Genomic DNA, 16,322 nt, shown 5'->3' with positions numbered 1-16,322 from the left:
GCCCCTCGATAAGGTTAAATGAGCAAAGACTGCAGGAGTACAGGTTAGGGAGCTGGAGGGATGACTCCGCAGTTGAAAGCACTGGCTGATTTTCCAAAGGACTTGGGTTTAATTCTCAACACCGACCAGGTGCCTCGCATCCATCAGTAACTCCAGTTCCAGGGCATCTGATACCCTCTGCTGACTTCCATGGGCACCAGGCATGCACATGGTACACAGACATACATGCTAGCAAATGTCTATACACATAAAATAGTAAAATTAAGTTAAATCTTAAAAATACAGGCTATATACCCAAGTGTGGGGATATATGCCTATAATTCCAGCATTTGGAAGGCAGAGACAGGAGGCTAGCCACAAGTTTGAGGCCAGGCCACATAGTAAGTTTCAAGCCAGCAAAAGCTATATGGGAAGACTATGTCAATAATAATAATTATTATAATTTGCTATTGTTATAAATTTACATTTTTCTAATATTAAAAAACTATAGTTCATTGTGGGACATGCTTATAATCTTATCACCCAAGAGACTGAAACAGAAGGGCTCTACATTTGAGGCCTACCGGGGCTGTATAATGAGAGCTTGTCTCAAAAACAACAACAAAAACGACAGGCCACACAGTTTTTAATAAAGCTAGAAATTGTAACAGTATCACAAGTGGGAAGGGTAACATGTAGAATTGGATGTGCTCCCTAAGTACTGCTCTGTTGAAAGAAATGCTTTGCATGAAACCCTGGCTTCCAGCCTGCCTTAGTTACGGCTTCTACTGCTGCAACAAAACACCATGACCGAAAAGCAAGTTGGGGAGGACAGGGTTTATTATCAGGCTTACACTTCAACATTGCTGTTCATCACTGGAGGAAGTCAAGACAGGAACTCAAACAGGGCAGGATCCTGGAGGCAGAAACTGACGCAGGGGCCGTGGAGGGGTACTGCTTACTGGCTTGTTTCCCATAGCTTGCTCAGCCTGCTTTCTTATAGAACCCAGGACCACCAGCCCAGGGATGGCACCACCCACCATGGGCTGGGCCCTCCTCCGTTGATCACTAAATGAGGAAATGTCTTACAGCTGGATCTCAAGGAGGCATTTCCTCAACTGAGGCTCCTTCCTCTGATGACTCTAGCTTGTGTCAAGTTGACACACAGAAGGAGCCAGTACACAGCCCAAACAAGGACCACATAACTGGGTGTCACAGTGTGTGGCTATGGTAGCTGCCCTCCAGAGATGTTAGCAAGAGAATCAGAAATTCAGAATCCTCTGCTAACTAGTTCGAGGTCAGTCTGAGATAAATGAGATGTTGTTCAAAAAAAAAATTAAGAAGGAAGAAAGATGGGAGGGAAAGTGGAAGGAGCAAGGCCAATGCTTCTCTGCCCTTTAATTAATATAAAGTGTATATATATATATATATATATATATATATATATATATATATATATATATATATATTTAAATCTATGTGTGTAAAAAAATTAAAAGAAAATACATTAAACTATTTATACTGGTTGGTGGGGACAGTGAAAGCTTAAGTGTCTTGGTATTTGTTTATTTTTCCTGTGTGTGTTCATTTTCCAAATGCTTTTCAATTTTAGAGAACATGTATTGAATAGCAAGGTGGAGGAAGTTTTAAATAGATTTTCAGTGAGAACAAAAGAGTTGGTGTCTGCTAAGAAGAACTGAAGGGGAAATTTAAAACCCACCTGTTAAAAGTGTGGTGGAGGAAGATGGAAAATGCCCCCCTGAGAATGGAGGAAGACCCTCCCACAGTGATCACAGGAAAAGATTAATTTCTGTCAGAGAGTGTGACTTTTCTCTGTGGTGGGTTGTGGGCAGGCAAAGAGGGCTAGGCTGTAGACTCCATCACTCGCCCATCTCCTCTGTTCTGGGAACTAACTCATATGGTAAATAATTAGGATCATCATCCACCCCACCCCACCACCACCCTGTCTCTTTTTAATTAAATGGGGCCTGTAGTCTATGAACTCAGTATTTCACAATGGTGGCTGCAAAGGCAGGTCCCTTCCTCCTGAGCTCAAGCTGCAGGCAAAGGAAACTACCAGCTTGTCAATGTGAGATGTCACACTACCTCACCGGCCCACCACATACAGCCCTCCAAGCTATGTGGTGGGGAACTTGTGAAGTGTGAGCAATGAATTCTGAAACACAGAAACCTAATAAGAGGAAAAGGAGAAACAAGCAAAACTATATGTATAATTTCACCCATGCATGCATATTTTTACCTGTCCAACAGCACTACCAAGTGCATTATCAACAGCAGGTAATGCCAGGCACTGTCCAAAATTACAGAGCACACAATAGTGAACCAGAACAGGTCTGTGCCCTCTAGTGAGAGGCCAACATAAACACTATCCTTCAAATAAAATACAGTGGTCACAACTGGTCACCTACATTGGGGGCTTTCCTAGGGCAAAGGAATGGTCAGAGAATATCCAATTCAATAAGGATTGATAGGAAATCTAAAGATGAATCACAAGGAGAGAAGGGAGAGGGAGAAGAAGAGGGAGAGGAAGAGGGAGGGAGAGGGAGAGGGAGAGGGAGGGAGGGAGAGAGAGAGAGAGAGAGAGAGAGAGAGAGAGAGAGAGAGAGAGAGACTTCTTTAGTTCATAAATCTGTGGACAAATTTTATAGATACTTTGATTTCTACCTGGCTTAATTCTAAGTATTCTTTCTGTTTATTGCCATCTGTCAAGTTGACAAACAAAAGAAAAGAGCAGATAAACTGCAAAATTCTGTTACATAATATTTTAATAGAGTATTGACTATATACCAAACATTGCTCTAAATATTTTATATATGATTATATATGGATATGTATAATACGTATATTAATGCGTGACTACATTGAAACTCCTTTGCAAAGTTCATGTCGTTTGCAAAGTACCTGTATTTCTTCCACAAGCATGGGTTATATTGACTGAGAAACAGTTCTCAGGATAATGGTCTAGAGGGGAAAGGTTTGTAATAAGCACAATAGTAAACTCTTTTGCAAAGTATATAGGGCCTCTTTCATAAGAATGGTATCTATTGATTGAGAAACAATGCTGGGGGGTTTGGGTGAAGCCTGGCTCTACAGAATAGCAAAGATCACCAGGCTACAAATAACATCCATTCCAGCCTTCTGGGTAGAAAAACAGGTGCAAATCCCTTCTCTTAAAAAGCTTACCTGTGCTTATCTGTGAGCACTAGGACCTCATGTGTTTCTACAACTTATGTATACACATGGATTAAGACTGTACACATACACATGAGGCAGAGCTAGGGAGAAAACTAGAAGAATATGAGAAAACCAACCTGGTTTTCTAATAGCCCACTCTATTTTTTTATACTTCTCCCATACATTACACCCTGACCATAGTTTCCCCTCCCTCCATTCTTCTCAGTCCTTTCCTTGCCACCTCCTCTCCCTCAGATCCACTCCTCCTCCATTTTCCTTCAGAAAAGAGCAGGCTTCCCAGAGATGTAAACTGAATGCAGCATAGAAAATTGCAATAAGACTAGGCAAAATCCCTCATATCAAGGCTGGATAAGGTAACCCAGTAGGAAGAAAAGGATCCTAAGTTCAGGCAAAAGAGTCAGAGACACGCTCCCCACTCCATTATGAGCCCACAAGAGCATCAAGCTATACAACTATAATATACATGCAGAGGACCTAGCTCAGACCCATACAGGATCCATGATTGTTGATTCAGTCACTGCGATCCCCTATGAGCCCTGCTTAGCTGATTCTGTGGGCTATGTTCTCCTGGTGTCCTTGACCCCCTCATACAATCTCTAGCTCATACAATCCTTCCCCCTCTCCTGTGGGGTTCTCCAAGTTCTACCTAAGGTTTGTCTGTGGGTCTTTGCATCTGTTCTCATTAGTTGCTGGATGAAGCTTCTCTGGTGACAATTATGCTAAGCTCCAATCTTTGAGTATGGCAGAATACCATTAGGAAATTTTTTTAACCAGTTATATTTGGTTCTATCCTTAGTCTCTGGACTGTCCACCCTCTGGTTCCTTACCCTCCAGTCAGTGTCAGGCATGGACTCCCTCTCATGGTGTGTTCCTCAAGTTGGACCAGTCATTGCTTGGCCACTCCCACAAGTTTTGGGCCACCATTACCCTGGCATATCTTGAAGGCAGGACAAGCTGTAGGTGGACGGTTTTGTGGCTGGGTTGGTGTCCCAGTCCCAGCACTGGAAGCCTTGCCTGGTTAAGGAAGGTGGCTGGTTCAAGCCCCACATCCCCTTTCACTAGGCGTCTTCACCAGCGCCACCCTTGTAGATTCCAGGGGGTTTCCATTGCGTTAGGTTTCTACCTTGCCACAAAACTGCCCCCCCCACCCAATTCTAGTCATCTTTCAGTACTCTCTTCCTCCACACTACCCCACCCCACCCGATCCTATCCCCATCCGCTCTCAGTTTACCTGCAAAATCTATTCTATTTCCCCTTCCCAGGGAGATCCCTGCACCCTCCCTTGAGCCTTCCTTGTTATTTAGCCTCTCTGGGTCTGTGGATTGTAGCATGGTTATCCTTTACTTAACAGCTAATACCCATTTATAAGTGAGTACATATCATGTTTGTCTTTCTGGTTCTGCTAACAGCCCACTCATAATAACCACTATAGTCTTGGGAGCTCTAACTCATTCCCACAAGGCAAGCATGAACATCTTCCAAGGATAGTGCACATGATTACCTAATCACTTCTACCTTGAATCTAAGCTATGAAGAAATGGCAATCTACATTTGACATGGGTTCAGAGTAAGTACAACCTTCTGGAGGGCCTTTCCATAGCTTTCCATTGAAAGTTATTTGCTACAGTTTATGTCCCTCAAAACTCGTGCTGAAATCCTGGCTTCCAACATGATGATATCAGGGGAGGTCTTTGAGAAGTAAGTAGGTCATAAACATTCCCAAGAGTGGAATCTGTCCTCTTATAAAAGGGGTTGAGGAAATCAGCTTGGCCTTTTTCACCATGTGAGAATAGAGAGCCATGTTCCATTCATGAAGAGAATTTCCTCACTAGACATCTCATTTTTCAACATCTTTCTTAGAATTCCAAGTTTCCAAGATATGAACAACAATTTTATGACCACAAAGTGTTCAGTCTATGGTATTTTGGGTATGTCAGAAAAAAGCAGACTAAGTATGGCCAAGTTCTCAAAAACCATTCCACTGTTCCATAAAGTCACCTGCTTTAAGATAGCAAGGAACAGACATAGTAAGACAGTGAAAGAGCTTAGGCCCATTGTACATCCAAGTAAGGTGATTGACTGGTGCAGTACATAAAGACAGCCATGGTGGTGAAAGAGGCATTCTCTGTGTCCAAAGATGATAGCTTATGTAGATCAGTGTATCTAGAAAAGGCACATTCATATCTAAATTTTATCTTCCAACAAGAACACAATGTTACCTTTTCCATGATTAAAGCAGTAAATACAGTATCATTGAGTGCTACCTCAGGGCTGTTCAGTCCACTTAGAAAATTCCATTTGGTTCATGTTTCTCTCAACAAATCAAACTGTTAGAGACCTTTTGCTTTAATTTGGTATTGCAGTGCTCAATGTAGAATCTTGGTTTACTGCCCCCATATTTTTAAATTTGGTTTGATCCAACTTCATGCTCCTTTCACAGTTATCTCATGCCTTTGATACCTAGTCCTACCTTCCTTCCACACTCTAAGTAAAAAATTAAAAGCACTTCTTTAGGGACTATAGTGCATCTCCTCATGGGTCCCACTTAGTATCCACTGCCAAGGGCTTACAGGAGCTGAACCTGGTTATGGCTCTAGAAGTTGAAAAGGTGAGGAGGGGGCTTAACCCCTGAGGTGATCCTCAGACAGAAATGGAGAGGTTGAGACCATTGTAGTGGAGGGTCTTTTGCCTTGTGGGTAAGAGACCACTTCCAAAGAGATTTGCTTGGTTGGTGATAACAATTTCATAGGCAGTTTCACTGATGTTGGGGAGGCCTCTTCCACTGGCAAAAAACAAACAAAAAATCCCAACCACTCCTTAGAACTTAGGGGCTCTGTGCTCACAGCTTTTATCAGGATCATCCCATGCATTCCCATTCCAACACACAAAATCCCATTTTTCCAAGTGGTACCTCATTTGGAAAAAGTTGAACACCCTGAGAGGTAGGAAGTTCAATGAGGCCAATATTGAGATGGAGTTCTATACCTGATCTTCAGTCATTTCATCCCTACAGGAAAGAAGGCTCTTTGTCGGGAACCACCCAAAAGCTCCAGTTGCCTCTAGAGCAGCTGAGTTGGAAATGATCCTTTGATGGATCTCATTCTTTTCATCATTTTACTCATGGATTTTAGGAGCAACCAGTCCCAAATGAAGCAGGGGGTAGGGAGAAAAGAAAACCACCAGAGTGAGCTAGCTCAGAGAGAAAATTTAATTCCCCATAAATGTTTGCAGGAATGATGCACTGAATCAAGTGAATTCTTGCTTCTTATATGTAGTTAACTAAGAGTAACCAAAAGGAAACATATCCCTATAAATGGCTCAATATATGTACCACCAGTGCTCTAATTCCAGAAGCCTCAGAAGCAATTCAGAAAACTCATGCTTAAAATTCTGTTCCTGTAGGAGTGGGTTATGCAGAGAGAGATTTACCTAAGAGGAGATTTATTACAGAAATTGGCTCACACGATTAAAAAGGCCAGTAAATCCCATGATCTGCTGTCAGGAAAACTACTAGCATAGTTCACTCTGAGTCTAAAGGTCTTGAACTTGAGAATTTGATGGTGTAAGCTCTGGTCTGCATCTAAAAGTTTGTGAGCAAGGAGTGCTGATGTCTACATGCAGAAAAAGAGATGTCTTAGCTCAAGTAGAGAAACCAAATTTTCCCTTTTGTTCTGTTTGGTTCCTGAACAGACTGGATGGTTCCTGGTGTCATTGCTGAGGGCAGGCTAATCTCTCCAAGAAACATCTTCACAAATATATCCAGAACAGAATTTTACCAGCCACCAGGACATCCCTTAACCTAGCCAACTTGACACATAACATTACTTATTATGGGACCAAGAATTACCTCCCCCATACCAAGGCAGATTCTGTAAAAGGCTGGCACAGTTTCAGAGGGGCAGCTTCCAGCAGGAACAATCTTGGAACTGAGTTCCTTCATGAAGAAGAAACATAAGACCAGGAAGAAATGAAGCTGAGGCCAAGAACAGAACAGAGGCTGACAGATGAAGTCTACAGTTCTTAGATGGGGACCAGGGTGATGGCTTTTGTGGGTAAAGTTATTGCCATGCAAGCCTGACAACCAGACTTTGATCCCCAGAACCAATATAAACGCGGAAGGAGAGAACCAACCCTACAAAGCTGTCCTCTGACCCTCACATGCATGCTTTGGCACACATGCCCTCATGCACACACAGAACAATAAACTTTTAAATTTCAAATTTCCAAGATGGATGAACAGCAAGGGACATGCCCAAGGGAAATCAGAAAGAGTGGGCAATGTCGCACTTCAGCCGGGGAGGTAGGTTAACTGCAGGTCTTGACATCTTCATCCTGTCCTTCAAATCCATTCCTCCAGTCTCACTCCCAGCTTTGCAGCAGACCATCTGCTGCACCCTTCCCTCCCCTCCCCTCCCCTCCCCCATCTCCAGTGGATCACACAGATCGTCTCCTCCAAACGTCCTTCCCTCCACCCATCCATCAATTTATCCCAGTGTCCAACTCCAGCAGACATTCCCTGAGAACCCACAGGCCACTCTGGCACGGAAGAAGGTAGCCTAACAGTGTATCTTCACCTTTCCCTCCTCTCCTCTAAATCCAATACCCCAGTCTCATCCCCAACTCTCTAGAAGACCACCTGTTCAGCCTCCCTCCCCTTCTCTGGCCTCATCTCCTGTGTGTGTTTTGTGGCAATCACAGGGGAAAAGGATGCCACAAAGTCACACCACACAACAGACCTCATGTGAGAGATTTGGGGGCGGGGTGTGCAAAAGGCTGCCTCTGAGTGGGGATGGAAAAGAATGAGAGCAGGTTATGACGGTGAGGGCTTTATGAAGCATATACATAGGGAAACTATGAGACCATGGCAGTGGAAACACGTGACATTGGCTGCTAGTGATGACAGGGCCGCTGGTACTGAGTCATTAAATGTGGGATGGGGGGTGGAGGAGCACCTGGTTCTGGAAGGTGGGTGTTGCTCAGTTTACCCACACAGTGGATGATGCAGATATTTTCCTTCCTCCCCACTCATCTTATTATCCCAGCCCCCAACTGCAGCAGGTATTTCCCAGAACCACCAGCCAAGCCTGGAGAGAAGCAAGGAGGCCAGCTAAGCAGGTATGGGAGCTTCAGATCTTCACTCTCCCTCTTCTCCATATCCAATCCCCCAGTCTCATTCCCAGCTCTGTAGCATACCACCTGTTGCTGCCTCTCCTCAGACTCTGCCCCTATTCCCAGAGGAGTAAACAGATCTTGATGGAACACACTGCTTTCTTCCCACCTGTGGACCCTCTCAGCCCTCCCTCCTAGCTCATTCCCCTTCCTAAGTGTCAGACCTCAATACCTAGAAATGTTTTTACCAGGAACCCCCAGTGGCCTAACCTATCAGGACACCAGAAGGATTTCCTGAAAACCCACAGCCATGACACTCTCCTAAGAACCAAAGAGAGCAACAGAAACAAAGGAACAAAACACCCATCCAACAAAGACAAGACCAGATAAAAGCACCTAGAACTACAACCTCCCCAACCCAGATGCCTAGACACCAGTGTAAAAGCACAATCTGTAACAGCCAGAATATGTCTCCACTAGAACCTAGCAACCCTACCATAGTAGGCCCTGAGTATTCCAACATAGCTAAAGCATAAGAAAAAGACTTTAAAATAGCCTTTATGAAGAGGATAGAGTTCCCTAAAGAGGAAATGAATAAATCCCCTAAAGAATCTATAAAACACAACAAACAGTGGAAGGAAATGGAAAGAAAACAATAAGTTTAAGACCCAAATGTGGAAATAAAATCAATAAAGAAAACCCAAACTGCCGGAAATCTGGACGTGAAAGATTTAGGAACTCAAAGAAGAACCTCAGAGGCAAGCCTCATCAACGGATTATAAGATATGGGAGGGAGAATCTCAGGCACTAAAGACACGATAGAAGAAATGGACATCTTGGTCAAAGAAAATGTTACATATAAGAAAATCCTGGCACAAAATATCCAGGAAATCTGGGATATTATGAAAAGACTGAATCTATAAATAATAGTAGAGGAAGGAGAAGAAACTCAGATCAAGGGCACAGAAAATATTTTCAACAAAATCATGGAAGAAAATTTCCCTAACTTAAAGAAGGAGATGCCTATCAAGGTGCAAGAAATATACAGAACACCAAATAGACTGGACCAGAAAAGAAATCCCCTTTAGCACATAATGACCCAAAACACTAAATGTACAGAAGAAAGAATATTAAGAGCTGCAAGGGGGAAAGACCAAGTAATATATTAGAATAATACCTGACTTCTCAATGGAGAGTCTAAAAGCCAGAAGGGCCTGGGCAGATGTGCTACAGACTCTAAGAAACTGCAAATACCAAGACAGACTACCATACCTCGCAAAACTTTCATTCATAATAGGTGGAGAAAGTAAAGACATTCCATGATACAAGCAAATTTAAGGAAATCTGTCTATAAATCCAGCTCTACAGAAGGCACAAGAAGGAAAACTCTAACCTAAGAGGTTAATCATACCCAAGAAAACACAAGGAGTAAATAATCTCAGACCAGAAAATCAAAAGGGGGGAAACACACACACACACACACACACACACACACACACACACACACACACACACACACCAGCAGCAAAATAACAGGAATCAACAAACACTGCTCATTTATATCTCTCAACATCATTGGTCTCAATTCTTTAATAAAAGACATAGACCAACAGAATGGAGGAGAAAACAGGATCCATCCTTCTGCTGCATTCAAGAAACACACCTTAACATCAAGAATAGAGTCACCTCAGAGCAAAAGGATGAAAAAAATACACTCCAAGCAAGTGGACCTAAGAAACAAGCTGGTGTAGCCATTTTTGTGTCTGACAAAATAGACTTCAAAGAAAAACTAATCTGAAGAGATAGGGAAAGACACTACATACTCATCAAAGGAAAAATCATCCAAGAAGACATTTAAATGCTTAACACCTATGCCCCAAACACAAGTGCACCCAAGTTCATAAAAGAAACACTACTATAGCTTAAATTACATATTGATCCTCACACACTTACAGTGGGAGACTTCGATACTCCAGTCTTATCAATAGACAGGGCATCCAGACAAACTAAACAGAGAAATAATGCATTATGACCAAAATGACTTACAGAAACAATGTAAGGGAGAAAGATCTATTGAGCTCATGGTTTCAGAAACTTTAGTCTGTGGTGAGGAGATGGGGCAGGTGGAACTCGGGCTCCAGTGATGACATCATGTGATGGAGGAGAACTATTCACATCATGGCTGACCAGAAGCAGAAAAAATGGGGTTAGAACCAGGGGCCAATCTATAAGCTCCGAAGGCCAGCCCATTGAGCCCAGGTTCCACCAGCTGTGCCCCACCCCTTGAAGGTTCCACAGGCTCTGAACAAGGGAGACAGTATTCAAAACCTCAGCCTGCATCATAGGGGAGGGGAACATTTCACATTAAAATCATAACACCCTCTCCTTTTTTCTAGATCTTTCTTACTGGGATGACTCAGTTGGTTTGGGGACTCTCTTTCATGTTAGAGCCTGTCCTCAAATACCTTGCACTCTGGCTGTCCTTTTACATCTCAGACTGTTGATTGGAAGTTTCCTGTGTAGTGGTAGAGTACATCCATGTTTATTACAAGTGAAGTAGGAAAGAAGCCATCAGCTGAGAGAGAGAACACAGAAGTTTCTCCCAGGCTGAATTTTGCTTTGGGTTCAGTTTGTCTATGGCTCTAATTCTAGAACAGCTTTCTGCTAAGCAACAAATGAAGCATAAATGATGGCCTTCTTGTTGTAACCCCTTTCTTTTTGCCAGTTATTAAAGTAGTCAAGGAAACTTCAGGATAAAGATTCCACTTCCTAACAAAAGCAGAAAAAGAAAACACGCAATAGTTAGGTCTTAGATCTTTATAAATACTCCAGAAGAGTCTTCAAACTTTAGGAAAAATAATTCTCAGCGCTTATCCACCCAGTCATTCATTCTTGCACTGTTGAAATTGCAACCACAGCCAGACATTCGACTTCTCCCAGGGCTTTACATTCGCATAAAACAAACAAACAAGTAACAAAATAGAAACAGTTCTTATCTTCTTGGAGCTGATAGAGGAGAGAGACAGTAGTGTCACAACAACAGTGTCTAATCACAAATTCTGATTGAGAGCTTTAACAGACATGAGCTGGCAACTGTGAGAAGATAAACCTTGACAAGCTGACATTCTAAAGCATTTATCTGAGTCAATAGTGATTTATGGATTGGGCAACACCAGACCACAATGGTCCCAGGCTTCCCAGAAGATAAAGAGGAAACACATTTATATGATGCTCATAGAAGCAAACCAAAGAAAGTAGATGGTTGGTTAGAGTGGAGAGTCCCTAGTTAAAGTTTATTCAGTGGTTTCTCATTAGTTACGATCATCTGAGTTAGTCTCTGTTTGCTTAAGTAGGAACCCAGAACACTGGAGCCATTTTAACCTAAGTGGTCTTCTAACTAATTTTTTAAACAGTACAATTATTATGGATAACAGCAAAGGTCTAATTAAGTGTAATAATTAAAGCTGCTCCAAAGAAACGGCATTTAAAGTGAATCTGGGCTCTCTGAACTCATTTATTTAAACAGTAACAAAAAGTTAATGATTTCAAAAACAACTCTGAGATACCACCTTACGCCAGTCAGAATGGCTAAGATCAAAAACACTGAAGACATCTTATGCTGGAGAGGATGTGGAGCTAGGGGAACTCTCCTCCACTGCTGGTGGGAATGCAAGCTTGTACAACCACTTTGGAAATCAATATGGCGCTTTCTTAGAAAATTGGGAATCCATCTCCCCCAAGATCCAGCTATACCACTCTTGGGCATATACCCAAGGAATGCTCAACCACACCAGAAGAGCACTTGTTCAGCTATGTTCATATCAGCATTGTTTGTAATAGCTAGAACATGGAAACAACCTAGATGCCCTTCAACTGAAGAATGGATAAACAAAATGTGGTACTTATACACAATGGAATACTACTCAGCAGAGAAAAACAATGACATCATGAGGTTTGCAGACAAATGGATGGATTTAGAAAAAATCATCCTGATGAGGTAACCCAGACTCATAAAGACAAACATGGTATGTACTCACTCAGAGGAGGATACTAGATGTGGAACAGGGATGACTGGACTGCTACTCACATCACCAGGGAGGCTACCTGGAAAACAGGACCCCAAGAAAGACATGGGGATCGCCCAATGACAGAGAAATGGAATGAGATCTACATGAACAGCCTGGACATGAGTGGGGGTAGTGAAGGGCGAGGGTCGAGGGAAAGAGAGCTTGGGGGAGCAGGAGATCCCAGCTGGATCAACAACAGAGAGGGAGAACAAGGAATAGGAGACCATGGTAAATGAAGACCACATGAGAATAGGAAGAAGCAAAGTGCTAGAGAGGCCCACAGAAATCCACAAAGATACCCCCACAACAGACTGCTGGCAATGGTCGAGAGACAGCCCGAACTGACCTACTCTGTTGATGGGATGGCCAAACACCCTAATTGTCGTGCTAGAAACCCCATCCAACTACTGAGGGATCTGGATGCAGAGATCCATGGCTAGGTCCCGGGTGGATTTCTGGGAGTCCAATTAGCGAGAATGAGGAGGGTTTATATGAGCGAGAATTGTTGAGACCAAGGTTGGATAAAGTACAGGGACAAATAGCCAAACGAATGGAAACACATGAACTATGAACCAATGGCTGAGGGGTCACCAACTGGATCAGGCCCTCTGAATGGGTGAAACAGTTGATTGGCTTGATCTGTTTGGGAGGCATCCAGGCAGTGGGACCAGATCTTGTGCTCATTGCATGAGTTGGCTGTTTGAAACCTGGGGCTTATGCAGGATCGCTTGGCTCGGCCTGGGAGGAGGGGACTGGACCTACCTGAGAGTCTACCAGGTTGATCTCAGCCCGCAGGGGAGGCTTTGCCCTGGAGGAGGTGGGAATGGGGGGTGGGCTAGGGGGAAAGTGAGGGGGGCAGGAGGGGGGAGAACAAGGGCATCCGTGGTGATATGTAGAACTGAATTGTATTGCAAAATAAAAATAAAAATAAAAAAATTTAAAAATTTAATGATTTCAAACCATTTAATTTTTCTGAAATGAATAAGCTTCCTTTTTTCTGGGCATTAAAAAATAAGTAGATTATTTTTGTTTTTGAGACAGGGTTTTGTTGGCATTCTGGCCTGCCGCTTGGGGACCTGCCTTACGTCCTGATGTAAATCCTCTTTTAAGGAAAAATCCCTCCCTTCTCCTTCCTCCTTTTCTTCCTCCCTCCTCTGTAGTGGGTAGCCATTCCAGCTTTGATCTGGAAGTTCCAACCCCATTGAGACTTCGGCAACTGTCACGCCTACAAGGCGAGGCGAAAGGAGGCGCCTGGGGACCCGAGATCTGGATCGGCGGGCGCTCTCTCTGTTCCGGGACCATGGACTGGAGAGGTGGACCAAGCAGAGCTCCAGAGAACACCGCTGGACTGCGATACACCTTCCCCAGACCCCGCGACCTACCCATCCCTTAATTTGTAAGTTACGCCATTAAATAAATCTCCTTTTAACTACGTGGAGTGGCCTTAATAATTACACCAATACTCCTCCGCCGTGAGGTATGCACATCTCCACTCTCCCTCTTTCCCACCCTTTCTCTTTCTTCCTCTCACCCTCTTTTCCTCTCTTCCCCCTCTTTCTCTCTCTCTCTTCATTATAATAAACTCTCTCCACGCCTGGGGTGTGTTTCTTTCCAACCTGCCATGCTGCCTGCTGTCCTGTTTGCATGGTGTATCTGCCTCACCCACCATGGGGCACCTTGGTCCAATCTGCCAAGGCCTGTGTGCCCTATCATTTACGTTGGTGCTGCGTGACTTGGCAGGTTCCCCTGGCATTTTCTCCTACCCGCCAGCGGTCTGAGAAATGCTGGGACCCTAACCATCTAACACCATCACTTTTATCACTTTTCCAACTGGAGGACCGCTGGGACTCTTCACCCTGTCGGTAAGATTCCTCCCTTCCATTCTGGTCATTTTTTCACAAGTGAGGCTTCATCTAGTCTCTCGACTGTGGTTTCTCATAGTTCTGGTACCAGCAACCACGTGTCTCAGGCTTTCAGCCCTCCGACCCCTGTTCCTATGTGACAGCATATGGCACAGCATGCGCCCACTCACTCCATGGCCCATAACCTTTAGATGACGATCTACTGATCCTCACAGACCCTCTGGGACGCTGGAGGTCAGTCTGTTGGACCCTCTACCTCACTGTGGAAAATGCACCTCCCCTCTCCTACCCCAGCTCCTTCCTTGTTTCCTGCTCCCTCATGCTCCTCCAGCAGTTACATCATCACCTGTCGCCATGTCCCTTTCCACGGCATGTGCACCTTTTAAAACTGCCCCCACTCTGATGTGGTCTTTCACTCCTTTCCTTTCCTCCTTCCTCAGACCTCTTCCACTAACTCTGCTGCGTGTGGCATATCTGCTTGGTGGCATACCTTGGCCCACCAAAAGGGACCCACTTTCTCCACTCAGGGCAGATCTGCTCCCTCTTGCCTGTAACAAGCCTGCTTTCTTGTTCACTGGCTGCTTTGCCTTCCATTCAATACCACCACTTGGGTGTCTGGTGGAGCGGCCCACCTCTGACCACCCCCTTGGATGTGAGACTGACCTCAGTATTTCATGAGCCAGACAGAAAAACCGAGAAAAAATTCTCCACTTTCTTCCTTCTCCCTTCCTTATAACTTAGATTTATCTATTTAAACAAACAAACAAACATGTGAACACATGATCAGGTGCCAGAGGACCATCACATGGTCAGGCAGGCGCCATCTTGACTAATGTCAAAGACAGACAGGTAATATGGCTCCATAGCCATATTTGATAAGGGCAATCATGTGGTTAGGCAGGTGCCATCTTGGCTAACGTCAAAGAGGGACAAGTCATTACCACCATCTTTACTAAGGGCAGCAAAAAAGTCATTTCCTGTCAGTGGCTCAAGGATGGGCAGGGTGCCCGGCACTCAAGCTGACCGTGTGGGGTGGAGGTCCAATCTAAGCCTGATGTTCATTCCTTCACAGCTACTTGAACACTCCTGTGGGTGGGGCCCAGAGACCTATCCTATCTGTACTGGGGCTCTTGGGCATCAGCAGAGCCACGTGCTGGTGATATGGCCAACTTGCCAGATAGATTAAAAAAAAATAAAGCCTTCTATATATTAAGATTTTAAAACTTCAGATTTTAACATTAATAGAGTTCTGTTACAGTTTGGGTCACAAACTCAGGATTTTGGATTTTCTTTGGTTGTCTTCCAAACTTATTTTGGAAGACAACCAAAGAAAATCCAAGTATGAGTCTACTGCTGTTTTTCAGATGTCCCACCCCTGCTCCAGATAAAGGAGTTTTCCTCACCTGTCTCTTCCTGAGGATGATATTTCTCTCTCTCCTGGTTTCCCTTTCCCAATTTCTAAGACCGTAGGCCTAAAGACTCTAAATAAGTCCACAAATTTTAACTTTTGTCTCTGGTCTGTCTGCTTCAGCAGGTTTCCACTTGGCTGGCAGACACATCCAAGCATCAATTACTGACCGCAATCCGCTCCAAAGGACCATGAGCTCTAGACTTGCTGAAGGCTGCTATGACATGGACCAGTCCAACCAAATATAATTGTTTCCTGTCTCTACAGCCAGGTCAGATGATCACATACTTCTGATTAATACCCTGTTGCCTAAATTCCCTCTTTACCTTTGACTGGCCTTTCAGCCTCCCTGGGCTCTGATGACCTGAGCCCCATTTCAGCTTAAAGTAGTTATAGAAGAGAATACTTCATCCTGTGATCCCTGTTCCCAAAACAGGCTAGAAGGCTAAGTTAAAGATAAAACTCCTGGCATAGGGGACAAATTGGTTATCTAATGCCCATTGATATACCAGGAAATTGGACCCAATATTGTCAATTGATAGATTTATTAACCACAATGGTTCTGCAATAGGATAAGTCACTTGACTTTCTTTATGCAGAATCAAGGAGGTATTGTAACACCTTAAGAGATAATTATTTCTATATAAATCATTCAGGATTATAATCTGACCGTACTCAAAG

The sequence above is a fragment of the Peromyscus californicus genome, unplaced genomic scaffold (genome assembly GCF_007827085.1).
Source record: "Peromyscus californicus insignis strain IS unplaced genomic scaffold, ASM782708v3 Scaffold_14__1_contigs__length_90479793_seg_2, whole genome shotgun sequence".
NCBI classification, from domain to species: domain Eukaryota; kingdom Metazoa; phylum Chordata; class Mammalia; order Rodentia; family Cricetidae; genus Peromyscus; species Peromyscus californicus.
This window is presented reverse-complemented; position numbering follows the sequence as displayed.